Source organism: Phalacrocorax aristotelis, chromosome 7 (genome assembly GCF_949628215.1).
Source record: "Phalacrocorax aristotelis chromosome 7, bGulAri2.1, whole genome shotgun sequence".
Taxonomy (NCBI): domain Eukaryota; kingdom Metazoa; phylum Chordata; class Aves; order Suliformes; family Phalacrocoracidae; genus Phalacrocorax; species Phalacrocorax aristotelis.
The window spans coordinates 35103780-35115752 of record NC_134282.1 but is presented as its reverse complement, the minus strand read 5'-3'; positions in this window follow the sequence as shown (position 1 = coordinate 35115752).

The following is an 11973-nucleotide window of genomic DNA, read 5'->3' as shown; positions in this document are numbered from 1 at the left end:
AAAAGTCTTTTTAGGAGACATTAGCATATGTGATACTCTGGATTTGCATGTTAATGCACTGTACAAGCATGGGAATAGCATGACAGAGAGCCATCCACTGAACTGGCTAGGGGTTTGTCCTGGTACTGTAATGCTTCGTATGCCTTAAGGTACTGGAGCTCTTAGATGTGTGAAGAATGCAAGATGTCCAAGTGCCCAGGAAAACTGGCAGTCCGCTTTTGTGGATTTATCATGGTGATTTCAAGCTGCCACTTGCATTAGCAAAGACTAGTCAGAAATGCTGGAGCTTTCAAAGTGGAAGCAATCTGGGGTGCAGCTGGCCTCCTTAATGAGACAGGTACAGGTTTAGGGAGATTGCTGCAAAAATAAATGCTTCCAGGTGGAAAGCCACAATTAGTTTCCAGTATTTGTGACTCTGAAATTAAGTTCAGGGCTGAGCTCATGGCTAAACTGAATTGATAAGGGACTTCAGATCAGCTTATTAAATACTGGCCTTACAGAACACATAGGACTGACTTACTGATGCACTAGCAGAACAGCTGTCACTTTCTGCTTGGAAATTGATACAGAAAATGTCAACTAATGGTAAATTTTGTTTTTCTAGCACCTTATGTCTGAGTGAACTTTAATGATATCTGGCTCATCTCATCAGCAGCAAAGCTCTCTGATTGGTTGAAAAATGGAACTTCTTATAAGTAACTTCTGCAAATATCCAACGTGGCCCCTTGCAGGTAAAATCACAGTTTTTCCTACTTGCCACTGTCCAAATGAGCTCATTAGAACAGCTGTGCTGGAGCTAACCTTCTGAAATTTCTTTTACTTACAAATGCACTTACAGTCCCATTAGAGATGTGTGATACCTCAGCCATTCTGGTGGTAATATTTTTGGGTTAAGTTGTACTGCTGCAGTGTCATTTAACAGCATTGTAGTGTGCCCCAATTTAAAGTCTGCAAGGCAAAACAAAATCATGGCACTGTAGTTCTGATAACTGTCAGCTGGATGAGCCTAGCTAGGTCCTCACACAAAACCCCTGTTGGTAGAAATCAATAGGAAGGGCAAGGATATATGGAATATTTGACCTGTTGGAATCTAAAGATTTGGAATTTAGTAAGCTTTTTTTTATTAGTAGATGCTTTATACTGGAGAACTAGTTTTCCTCCAGAGGCTTACTCTACATTGATGGACCCGTGCCTGTGTGGGTAATAATGCTATAAAGTCAATTTCCTACAGCACCTCTGTGTCTTGCCAAATGGGTTCTAACCAATATGTACAGGTATCTGTAATAAACTGTCTTCAGGCAAGGTATAATACCATCACACTTTTGCAAATGATAGTGGGAAACAAAGCTGTAGATGCTACCAAATTACAGATAAATTACACTCCTTTACGCTTTCTAATGATGATACTGTATGTTGGTGCCTGATATCTCATCACATTGGAATCGGCTCCAAACCCACAAAATGTTCCAGAGAATTGCCACTAATAGCGCTGTGACAATGCTAATAACAGAAACGATGCATACAAGTGATTCAGTAGCAATGGGTGCTATTCCCGTTTCCATTGTCAAAACATGAATGATTACAGATCAACGAAAAGCCACCTTTCTGCTCTGGAATATGTCTGGTGACAGACAAAGTCACTCTGTAAAAGTAATGCTTTCCTTTTCTGGTTAATTTTTGAAAGTTGTCGCCATGTGCTTTTTGAGCTAGCAGGTGGGTTATGTTTGTAGAATATTTAAGGCAGTAATATTAAAGCCTCTAACACTCACTGATCATCATCATTGTCTTTAACCTCCAAAGGACACAAGTGTAACAAGTCCAGAGAGTTCTCCAAAGCACTGCAGAAGCAGCAGCTGGAGGTGGTTATGAGATTTTGGAGCTGATGCTTTTATTTTTATCAGTCTCTTTCACTTCCTCTTACATGCTTTGAGATTCGTTGCAGAGCAACCTGATGACTGCCTAATATATGACTGGCAAAAAGTCATCTGTTCTTTGAAAACATTGTACATAAAGCCATAGCCATTCTTGCAATGCCTGCATTTTGTATGAAATTAATAAAAGGGGCTAAATATGTGCATATTTAAGAACACATCTTCACCAATATCAGTGTGTTCCTATATGCAGTGTAAGCATTTTTGTGTATTCTTACTTTTTGAAGTAAAAACTCTAAATGTAAATTCCAGGGGTAGGAAGCTCTATTTCTTACATTTATCTACCTTGCCACATTATTCTGACTAAGAACCTGTGCTTCCTTGCCTGCCAAATCGCTGTAATTGTTGCCCGGTTTCCAATTTTGGTGTAACAGCAGTGTGTGTTACATCCTGTGGTAAAGGTCCAGGTATAAGTTTTTAGTATTTACAATATGTTTTCTAGATTCAGTCGAATTGCCCCTTTTAGTCCTAGTCACTTTATTCTGCTTTATCAAACTGAATCTGAGAGTCAGTTAGTAAGGATTTATTTCCAGCTTTTTTGGTATTTATACCATTCTACTGAAATATCTGGAATGTCCTATAGTGAAATTCTACAGTAAACAACCGTTTACTATGGATGCCAAAAACTATAAAGCTTAGTACATTCATGTGGCATAAAACATAACTATACCAAGAGTAAAGACAATAAAGAGTAAGCGGCATGTGCTAAGGCAAATACACATTCAACTATGCAGATTGAAGTTGTAATACTGTTTACAGTAGTCGTTTTACTGTAGTACTGTGTTTTCTGCAGTAATTGGTAAGCTCTTGAGAAAAGCTCTACTGTCTACTAAAAGTAGATGCTATGAATAAATCACACATTATATTTTCAAGCTGTGTCTGGGTTTTAATGTTGCAGGGCCAGACCTGCAGATCATGCTCATACTGTACTGTGATGTGAGGTTTATCTATAAGGCTGGCAAATTTTGTATCAAGCAGAGTTGTATTAGACGGATCACTGTATTTTTGGCAGTAAAATGATTTTGCTTCTCAAGATGCCTCTATATACTGCAAGATGCTAATAGCAATAGGTAAGTTCCTGGTACATACATGGTCATCTGGAAAACCCAGAAGTGCTGTGGTGCAGAGCACATGTCATTGCAAAGTTGTGAAGAGTTTTGCTTGATTTCTAACCAACACCCTTCTTCACTGAGGCAGACCTGCACACTGCTACCTTCTTCCTTGCTTTCACTGTGTTGGGCCCATGTCAGGATAGTAATGGCTGTTTTGTACACTGGGGCTTTTAGGATGGAGCACTGGAATGTGAGGGTTATTCTGCTGTTATTGAGATCACTTGTGTGCCAGGAAATAAAAAAACCCAAACCTGTTTGTCCAAAGGTTTTCTCACACCCATGATGGAGGAAATCAGAATGTCTGTATCTGTACATCCCTTCAAATGGAGGAGTAGGAGAAGAATGAATGACAAGTGTACTGTTTGAGATTGACCTTTTTATCTGGAACTGCTGCATTTCAAAATAAGCAATTTTGAAAAGTGCAGGAAAAAAGAGGGCTTTAGGATGCGAGACTGAGAGACAAAAAGACACGAGCTCTGTTCTCAGCTCTAACATGAGTCTCTAGGACTGTGCTTAGATAAGTACTCAGGTATAATGCAAAGATAAGGATTTGCAAAGAATTAACTAATGTTTGTAAGGGGTTTGGATGGCAACGAATGAAAAAGAATCATGAAAACACAAGCAAGCCCTGTATTACTGTGGCTTTCACACTTATGCTTCTACTACCAAAGAGGCTTTTGTTTGTTCTTTAACAAGCAAATGGAATGGATACTGGTTTTGTCTGTCATGAAGCTAACCTGGCAATACTGCTTCATCGGACTAATAATCATTAACATCCTTTTAACTTTGTAATCCCCCCCCCCCCCCTTTTTTTTTCCTTCTCCTTAAAGACAAAGATTCAGATGTGGCTAGAGTGATCAATACATCTTGAACAATAATCTGCATTGTCACTACCTCAAAGTGAGGATCATTAAAATCACATTAAGGGTTGGCAGAAGCTTATTAAGGAGTTGGGGACCGGTTGGAGTTCCAACTTTTAGTTTTCAGACTTCTGCAATTTTAAAGTACATAGACTTTCAGTGCAGCGTAGAAGGTAGTTAGTGAGATTCCTTTTTATTTTAGTTGTTCTGCAGGGACATAATGGAAAATAAAATCCAGCTTCAGGTTTAACAGAGTTTTGCTAGAGGTTGGCTTTGTTATGGCTGCTGTCAGTGAGAGCTGGATCCCTCTTTGGAGTCAGCTTTAGCCCAGCAGAAGGCCCAGTATAATGGCTCTCCTGTAAGACCCTCCTGTGTTCTGAGTTCTTTGGGTTCCTGTAACCTTCTGGTGGTTACACAGAGTAGTGAGAACAAATATAAAGTCTACATGGACTTACATAAGAGAGCAGAAATGGCTGCTGTTTCTGCTTCCTGGCAGATGCCAAAACTGTGAAAGTGGAGGCAGTGGATTTGTTCTGAGTAGAATCAAATGGGCAACCCCAGTACAGTTGTCTGCAGAAGCATGGAAATTCAAAGTAGAAGCTCTTTGGCCCTATTTTTGGTTGAACAGAGCTGAATACTTACTGTGATTTTGATGTCAGAGGCCCTGACAAAGCTGGCTCTTGCTTGGAAAGTATTTAATATATGAGGTGGATGTATGTGATCTCTCTAAACTCTTTAAAAATTAAACATGTTAAATGTAAGAAATGCATCCAGGACAGATGCACAGGGCAAGTGGTTCTGTAAATATGGGAGTGCAATAAGCATAAAATCTTCAATAGGAGTGATTTCCATCAAAGTCAATTAAAAGGAGTTTGGGTACAAGTCAGATCTGTTCCTGCTGTGGTGCAGAGAGGAATGGAACTGAAAACACTGGAGGAAAAGGTCTTGCAGGTAGACACAGGCACAACCTTATTTTTTTTGCCTAGAAAGAGGCTCCAAACTTAATAGTTTTAATCTGGGGTTTTTATACCTGCTTAGCTTGGGAAGTAGCAGGCACTGGGAGACTTGGAGCCCAGGGGTCTGATACCAGAGCAGATAGCTGGGAGATGGGAACCCTGTCTCGGGTGGGGAAGGTAGTGGTGCCAGGGCTGAAGTGAAAGACTAAGTGGTATCTTTTTCTAGTCATGTCCACATCAAGGTACAGGACAGGAGTGATTGACAGCAGGGAGTGCTGCCAGTCACCATGATGTCAAGCACAGAACCAGCAACAAGAAAAACAGACTTAGAAAGGCTTTCATACCAATGCTGTAGTCACACAATGATCCGTAGCGAGTCTAGTGGATCTGCTGCTACTAAACCTAGCCTTCCTACTGCTGCTCTGCATTTGGGTTTGAGAGGGCATCGTATAATCTCTGTATGAATAGCTGCACAGCATTTCAGTAACAATGCCTTCCAGAATTTTTTGGTCAACTGTCTCTGGCAGGTTGTATGTGAAAGCAGCATTTGTGGCTGTTCATAACAATTCTTTAAGACTCCTTGTCATGACCTTGCTAATATAAATGGTGACATGTAAACAAAGAAACAGCAGATGGCAACCAAGAGCTTGACTTCTAGTGCACACATTGCAATAATAAAATGATAATAAATGAAAATTATGCAGGATAACGAAGTAATTCCTTGTTCTTGGATTTGCAAATTAAGTATATGTATATCAAGTGACAAAAAAAATTATAGAACCATATGCCTGACAACCTGGTCTTTTTTTCTGATTATATCACTTGATCTAGTAAAAGATATTACTACCTCCTGCAAGCCTTGACTTGTATAGAACTTGTGAACCTTTCTCAAACATGTAACCACTAGCATTTCCTCTGACCTTCCTTCAACTTCGGTCTACTAGGAAAAACTAAAAGAATAGGAAACCATCTGGAAAAATACTCTAAATAAAATTTTTTTTCCAAGCTGAAAATAGAGCTCTCTAGTTTGCTAGACAATAACCTATTATCTCAGTATTACACATCAGCATATATTTAATGGAGGGATATGAGCATCGTAAGACAGGTACTTCTGTTGGGTTTTTTTTTGTAATTTAGAGCAAGAATCCAAACTTGAATTTTGATTTTTAAGTAAGTGAAGCTTTTGAAGTTCCATCAATGTCCCAAATTAAGGTTTTTTTTCTTTTGCCTTATCCAGCATGCCACAGCAAAATTTGTTATTTCCAAGTCAAAGGAAGCAGTTCCTTCTGTCTCTTCAAATTTGTGTTTTGTAAGCTTCTTTAATGCCTCCAGTTCCATCATCTGCACTGTGTGGAAAGCAGTAATTTGCGCTGACATCATCTAACTGCCCTGAGGAAAAAATATGTTGCATATCACCAAGGAAAGGGAGGAATTTATCTATAATTTAGGACAATAATGGGGTTTAATTCACAAAGTCTCATAGCATCTCGCATACTGACAGTCTACTATCATTAGTGATGCCTTGGGATTCTGTTGTGTGGATATAATCAGTTATGACTGAAAGGAAATCGTTATGAGGGCCTCAGTTTTGTAACCACTTCTGGGGTTTATTATCCTTTGTGGCAGTTGTGCTTAGGAGAACTCAGGAGCTGTTTCTTTTTCCAAGCAAGGACCCACAGAAATTATTGACATTTTTTGGGGGGTGGTTGTAGTTCTGATGTAGTTCATCTGATGCTGAACAACAGGCAAGGTCCTCCTCTCCAGCAGCAAGGCACTGTGACAGCCTGGATTGATACAATGGACTTTCGGGGGTTATTTGTAGTTCCTTAACCTGCCAGGCCTGTGCTGATGGCAATAGCCATGAGACTCCCACTTAATCTCCATTTTCAGGGCAGTGTAGTGTCCCTAAGCTGCACAGAGAGCTCACTGGAGGAGCTCTATCCAGCAGCATCTGTGACCTTATCTTTACCTTCCGTGTGCACCTTATTGTATCTGTGTTTTTACCCAGTGGATGGTTAGCATGGTCCTTTGTGCCTACACTGCTGCACAGGTGCTGTGTGTATCCAGAGAAAGGATGCTGGAACTGGGTTTTAGTGTCAATCAGCTTAGTGTGGCCCTGAGAAAACACACAAAGTTCAGATCACTGCTTCTGAAACTCCAGACTGAAAGCATAGGATGCTGTTTCCTTGGTGTACTGCTGAGAGCTCTGCCCTACAGCTGTGCCCTTCTCTGTTGATCACTGCTAGAGGCCTGCCAGGAAGGCAACTTTTTCCACTAGCTGTGCAGTATCTCTCCAGTCTAGGATATTTTCCAGGTTGTAGATGGATTTGGAGCAGGGCATACTTTTTCTTTCTTTTTTTTTTTTTTTTAATATTATGTATCTGTTCCTTGTGTTTAGTACATTTTGCATGCATGTCTGGTTACTGGCTTTGCTCTGCTATATAAAATAACAGCACTGTTAGCTTTTAAAAGTGCTGTAGGATGATGGATGTTATGCTTAAGCTGGATTAAAAAACAGCCATATGTGTTTGGGAACAGGCCACCTCCTCCTTGCTGCCAGTCATTGCCTTGTGCAGGCTGAGTAAGTAACAACATGCTTTGATTAGGCTTTTTAGTCCTGAAAAGCAGAGCTGTTTAAGCCCAGGATGGCTGTTTCAGGGATCTTGTTGCGAGGCTCCAGCCTCCACCTTTCATCATCCAGTTTAGAGCTAATGATACCCACCGGCCTTGGCTCTATTAGTCAGCACAGCAGCTTTCACTCTAAGGCTTTTCCTTCTACCTGAGATGATGATTCCCTGTTTAATACTAATACAGCAGGTTTGGGTCACAGATACCAACGTACTTTGCTAGGCACTTGAAGTACCACTAGTCCTATTTTATAGATCAGGAAACCAAGTAAAATAAGAGAATGAAATTTAGGCCAATTGTGTAGGAAATCAGTGATGAGGATTAGTTCTCAGTTCTCAAAAATTCAGTCACATATCTGTGCTGCTTCCTTAGAGAATGGGATGGATTTATATCAAATCCAGTCCTTCCCAGTATTTGAGAGGTGAGCTTCTTTGACTTGTTTCTCAATCCTAGCAGAAGGCTGTGTCTAGTTTCAGAATTGTCTTCCAACAAATAGGTAACAGGTTTACTACCCACTGCATGCTGTTTGCTGTAAGGTTCAGTATGTTAATATACAGCAGATGGAATGAGGTATGTTCTTGGTTCCTGTATGTCTTAATGTAGGCACAGGAAGATTCACTTCATAGAAATTTAACAATTATTTACCTGTGTGACATCTGTAGATACGTAGACTCTAAAACCAGAATGCATCATATAGGATCCTCCCTACTATAGATCACAGGATTCTTACCTCTCACACATAACTTAAGGTTAATCTAGAACATAGTTTTTTAGCTTCCACACTTTTAAATTTCCACAGTTTTTAACTTCTTAAGGCTTCAGATGGTGAAGAATAACCATATCTTTAAGTAGCAGGGTTCTGATGGTTAATTACATTGTTAAAAGTTTGTACATTATTTCTAAGTTTCAACCACTGTCTATCATTGTCCTTGTCAAAGATCCATTTCCATGCTGAAATCTCCCCTATTAGGTAAGTCTGTGACTCTTAGCTTTCTTTTGGATGAGCAAAATAGATTAGGTTTCTTGGTGTCTCATTAATAAAGCAGGTTCTTTTTCCAGACCATAAATCCATAAATAATTCTTTAAGCTCTTTGTGTGATGTGTCAAGGTGCTTGCAGCTCTTGTGTCCACAGTGGTGGGTGGTGGTCTCAATACAGGTTCAATGGATTACTTCCTTCTGAATTTTATTTGATCTTTGCTTGTTTATTAAAGCATCATCTTTGTTCTTTCAGTTACTGGCTTATAGTGCAGCCTTTGTGTCCTGGGATATTGTCTTCAGCTAGCATAAATGTAGTCATCACGTTACATGACATATAAGGCAATATTGCCTCTAGTTTAAGAAACTATGTTTCTGTTTGACGAGATGATGTATCTGATTCAGTAGATAATACATTTGATTCAGCAAGCAATAGATCTGACTCACTGGGTCATTTATTTGCTTGGTAAGTAGTACATATAAGGTAACTAATAAAGTAGTTAGTATGTGAACAGCTTAGTACATGACCTGGTTTTTTTATCCTGAATAGTTAACTTGTGTATGTGTATGAGATTCATCTCTAGTTGTCCATTAAACCTCTGTCAAATTGGTTTTGTGACATGTCTATCCCAGTGCGTGGTCAAACACAATAGTTTCCCTGTTGTCACATAAAATACAGCAGCAGTCCCTCTGAATGTGAGCATGAGCTAAATATAAACATACAATACATTTGCTTGTCAGGAAAGAAAGTGTATTTTTAGAATTCAACTGGAACCTTACAGTTTCTTACATGTAACTGAGAGTCTCCAGAGACTACTATGTCTTGGATAGCCAAAAATCTATTTTGAGTTCTACCCAGTGCAATCTACACTTCCATCTGTGGCAGTGTGAAGTGTGCCAGCATGCAAGAGAACAAAAGCAGTCGCATTTTGACTAGGCTGGAACCGTGTCTGTGATTTTCTTGGTACAGTCCCATTTGAGGCAGTAGGAGTAATTGATTTAGGGGATTGGCACAAAACCAGACAGATCAGGCCAGAATAACACTGAACTGATTTGCTGAGGATTTTTCTTGCTGAAAATTCTAAAAAATATTTTGTTTTGTCACCATTCCAAACAAAACGCTTTGATTTTGTATAGGTTGTAAACTTTGCAATCACTGAACTGGAGATATTCTGGGGTGGAATGCTTCCAGTCTCTGATTGCCATTGCTTTGCTTTCCCAGAGCTTTTAAAATATTCATATTCCTCTCTTTCTAATTACTCTACTTTAAATTGCCACTTTCTGATACTGAGAGCAGGAGACCTGCCTGGCTTGAAGCATGTGCAGTCATTTGAAATTGAGCTAGGTTGGGTATTTCTGTGTACCCCTACTTTGTGTCATACAGACATGCCCTGACTTGTTACGATTTACATGACTATTTTTTCTGTCTGAATACCATTTTGTTGAGGTTTTAGTTAATTCTAAATGCAATTAATTTTCATAACAACTGTCAGTGAGAGGTGGTTTTTCACCTGAAGAACACTGCTGCATGTGAGCATCTGAGAGAAAGGTGAATCCTCTGTCATTAGAGCTGTGAGTTTTGTCTAAAGGACCACACACATCCTCCCAGCTCTTCTGCTGACCTGAGTTCCTTTGATCCGTGTGCTTTTAGAAGATGATGTGCTTGGGCTGCTGTCATTGAAACACAGACCTAAAGCCGTCTTAGAATATGAGATGAAAGGGGTTGGAAATCAAGGTGTTGGAAATCAGTTTCTCCAGGGATCAGTTACACTGGCTGAGAAAGGGGGAGAAACTTCCCAGAGAGCTTATAGTGCTTGATTTCTTTATAAAGTGCTAAACGTGTCAGGACAAAGAGTTGAAAATGGCTTTAACATAAATGTTTTAAAAAGAAAACGGAGCAAAAGACAGCTTAATCTGAATTTTCTAAACCATTTTACATACTGGAATTTTAAGCATCCCCTAAAGAATACTGTTACGTCAGTAAAGACATACATACCATACAAAATGATAGTGCTGTACTGTTGATTTAACACTAGCTATCTTCTCCTTTTTGTGGTATTGGAGAGGGGAGAAAACAAATCTTCCTTAATTAGCGATGAGGTGCAGTGAGTTTCAACACATTGACTGATGGATGTGATGTGCAGGCTTTTCAGTTCTCATTTACATGGAGGGAAGGGAGAGAGGCTGCTCTGCACAGCTGCATCCCATGATGGTAAATGCTCATTCCACAGGCCCATGGGGCGGAGGGATAAAGATCCCAAAAGCCATGCTGTAAGTCTCTGCTTGTCAGGGTAGTATTAAGGAGGTGTGTAAAGCAGATGGAAGTGTGTGCTGGTGGTGGAAACTATTTGATTGGGGTTTTTTTTGTTTTTTGTTTTTTTTTGTCATGACAAAACATCAATGCATTTTTTCCCTAGTGAAACTGGATTTTGAAATTTGAAGGAAAAAATGAAAGAAGTTGCTTTCTGTTTCTCAGTAAAAAGCAAACATGTTTTTGACTGAATCAGATATCTATTGCAAAACTTCCCATTTTGCTAAAGAGATCATGCTCCATTAGAGAAGTGGCTGCTGTTTATTAATCAGTATAAATAACTTGTCTGGGCATGAGTAGTACCTGCTGGTCAGGTCCTTTCTGAATATGTCTCTAGTGCAACAGCATCCTAAGGTGGATTTACTTCTGCTTTGTATAAAAGTAGGTGAAAAATGTGTGGACAAAAAAAAAATACCTGGGGTTTTAAAGTAGGGGTGATACCGTAAGTCAGCAAATATAAGAACCCTCTAAAACTCAATTTGTAGTTTTAGAAAGCAGACATTCTTTACTGTGGTGCTGAGCGCACTGGAGATCATTCCACCTAGTGTGCACACCGAGTTGCTCTACTACAGGGGTTATATGCAACCAAAATATACATATTCATTAAATTTCTAGGAAATAACTACCATATTCATACTATTCTTGGAATTCATTAATGTATGCAAATGTCCTTAACATATGTGCATTCGTGTTCATTGGTGGTCTTCCAGGGTCCTCTGGTGGTCTCGCTAGTCTTCCTCACTGTGTCTGCTGGTTGAACTCAGTCTCTGGGCATGCTCAGTTCATTTTTGGCTTGGTTACACAATTCTTACTGATACTAAACTAGCTTATTCTAGTACATTTCCCTTATTTATTCTATTCAAGGACACTGTGTCTCTAGACTCCCTTCTGTCTAATCACATATGGCAAGTTCTAAGACTATCTTATTTGTAAAGTATGCCAAGTATTTCAAAACTTAGCTATGTTGCTCCAATTAAAGGAGGGCGTATGTTCTTCTGAAACCAGTGTCAGGTATCAATGGGAGATTTCCGATTTATATTTAGTACTTTAAAGTATTTAAATGTAATACTTGCTATATTGAATTCAACTCTTTTGTCGACTGGAAGACTAAGGAGCATGGTACAAGTGAAATGACTACTACAAAGAATCAGGAGCAAGGTGGCATACATGAAATAGGAAAGAATAACTTTCCTGGTTAT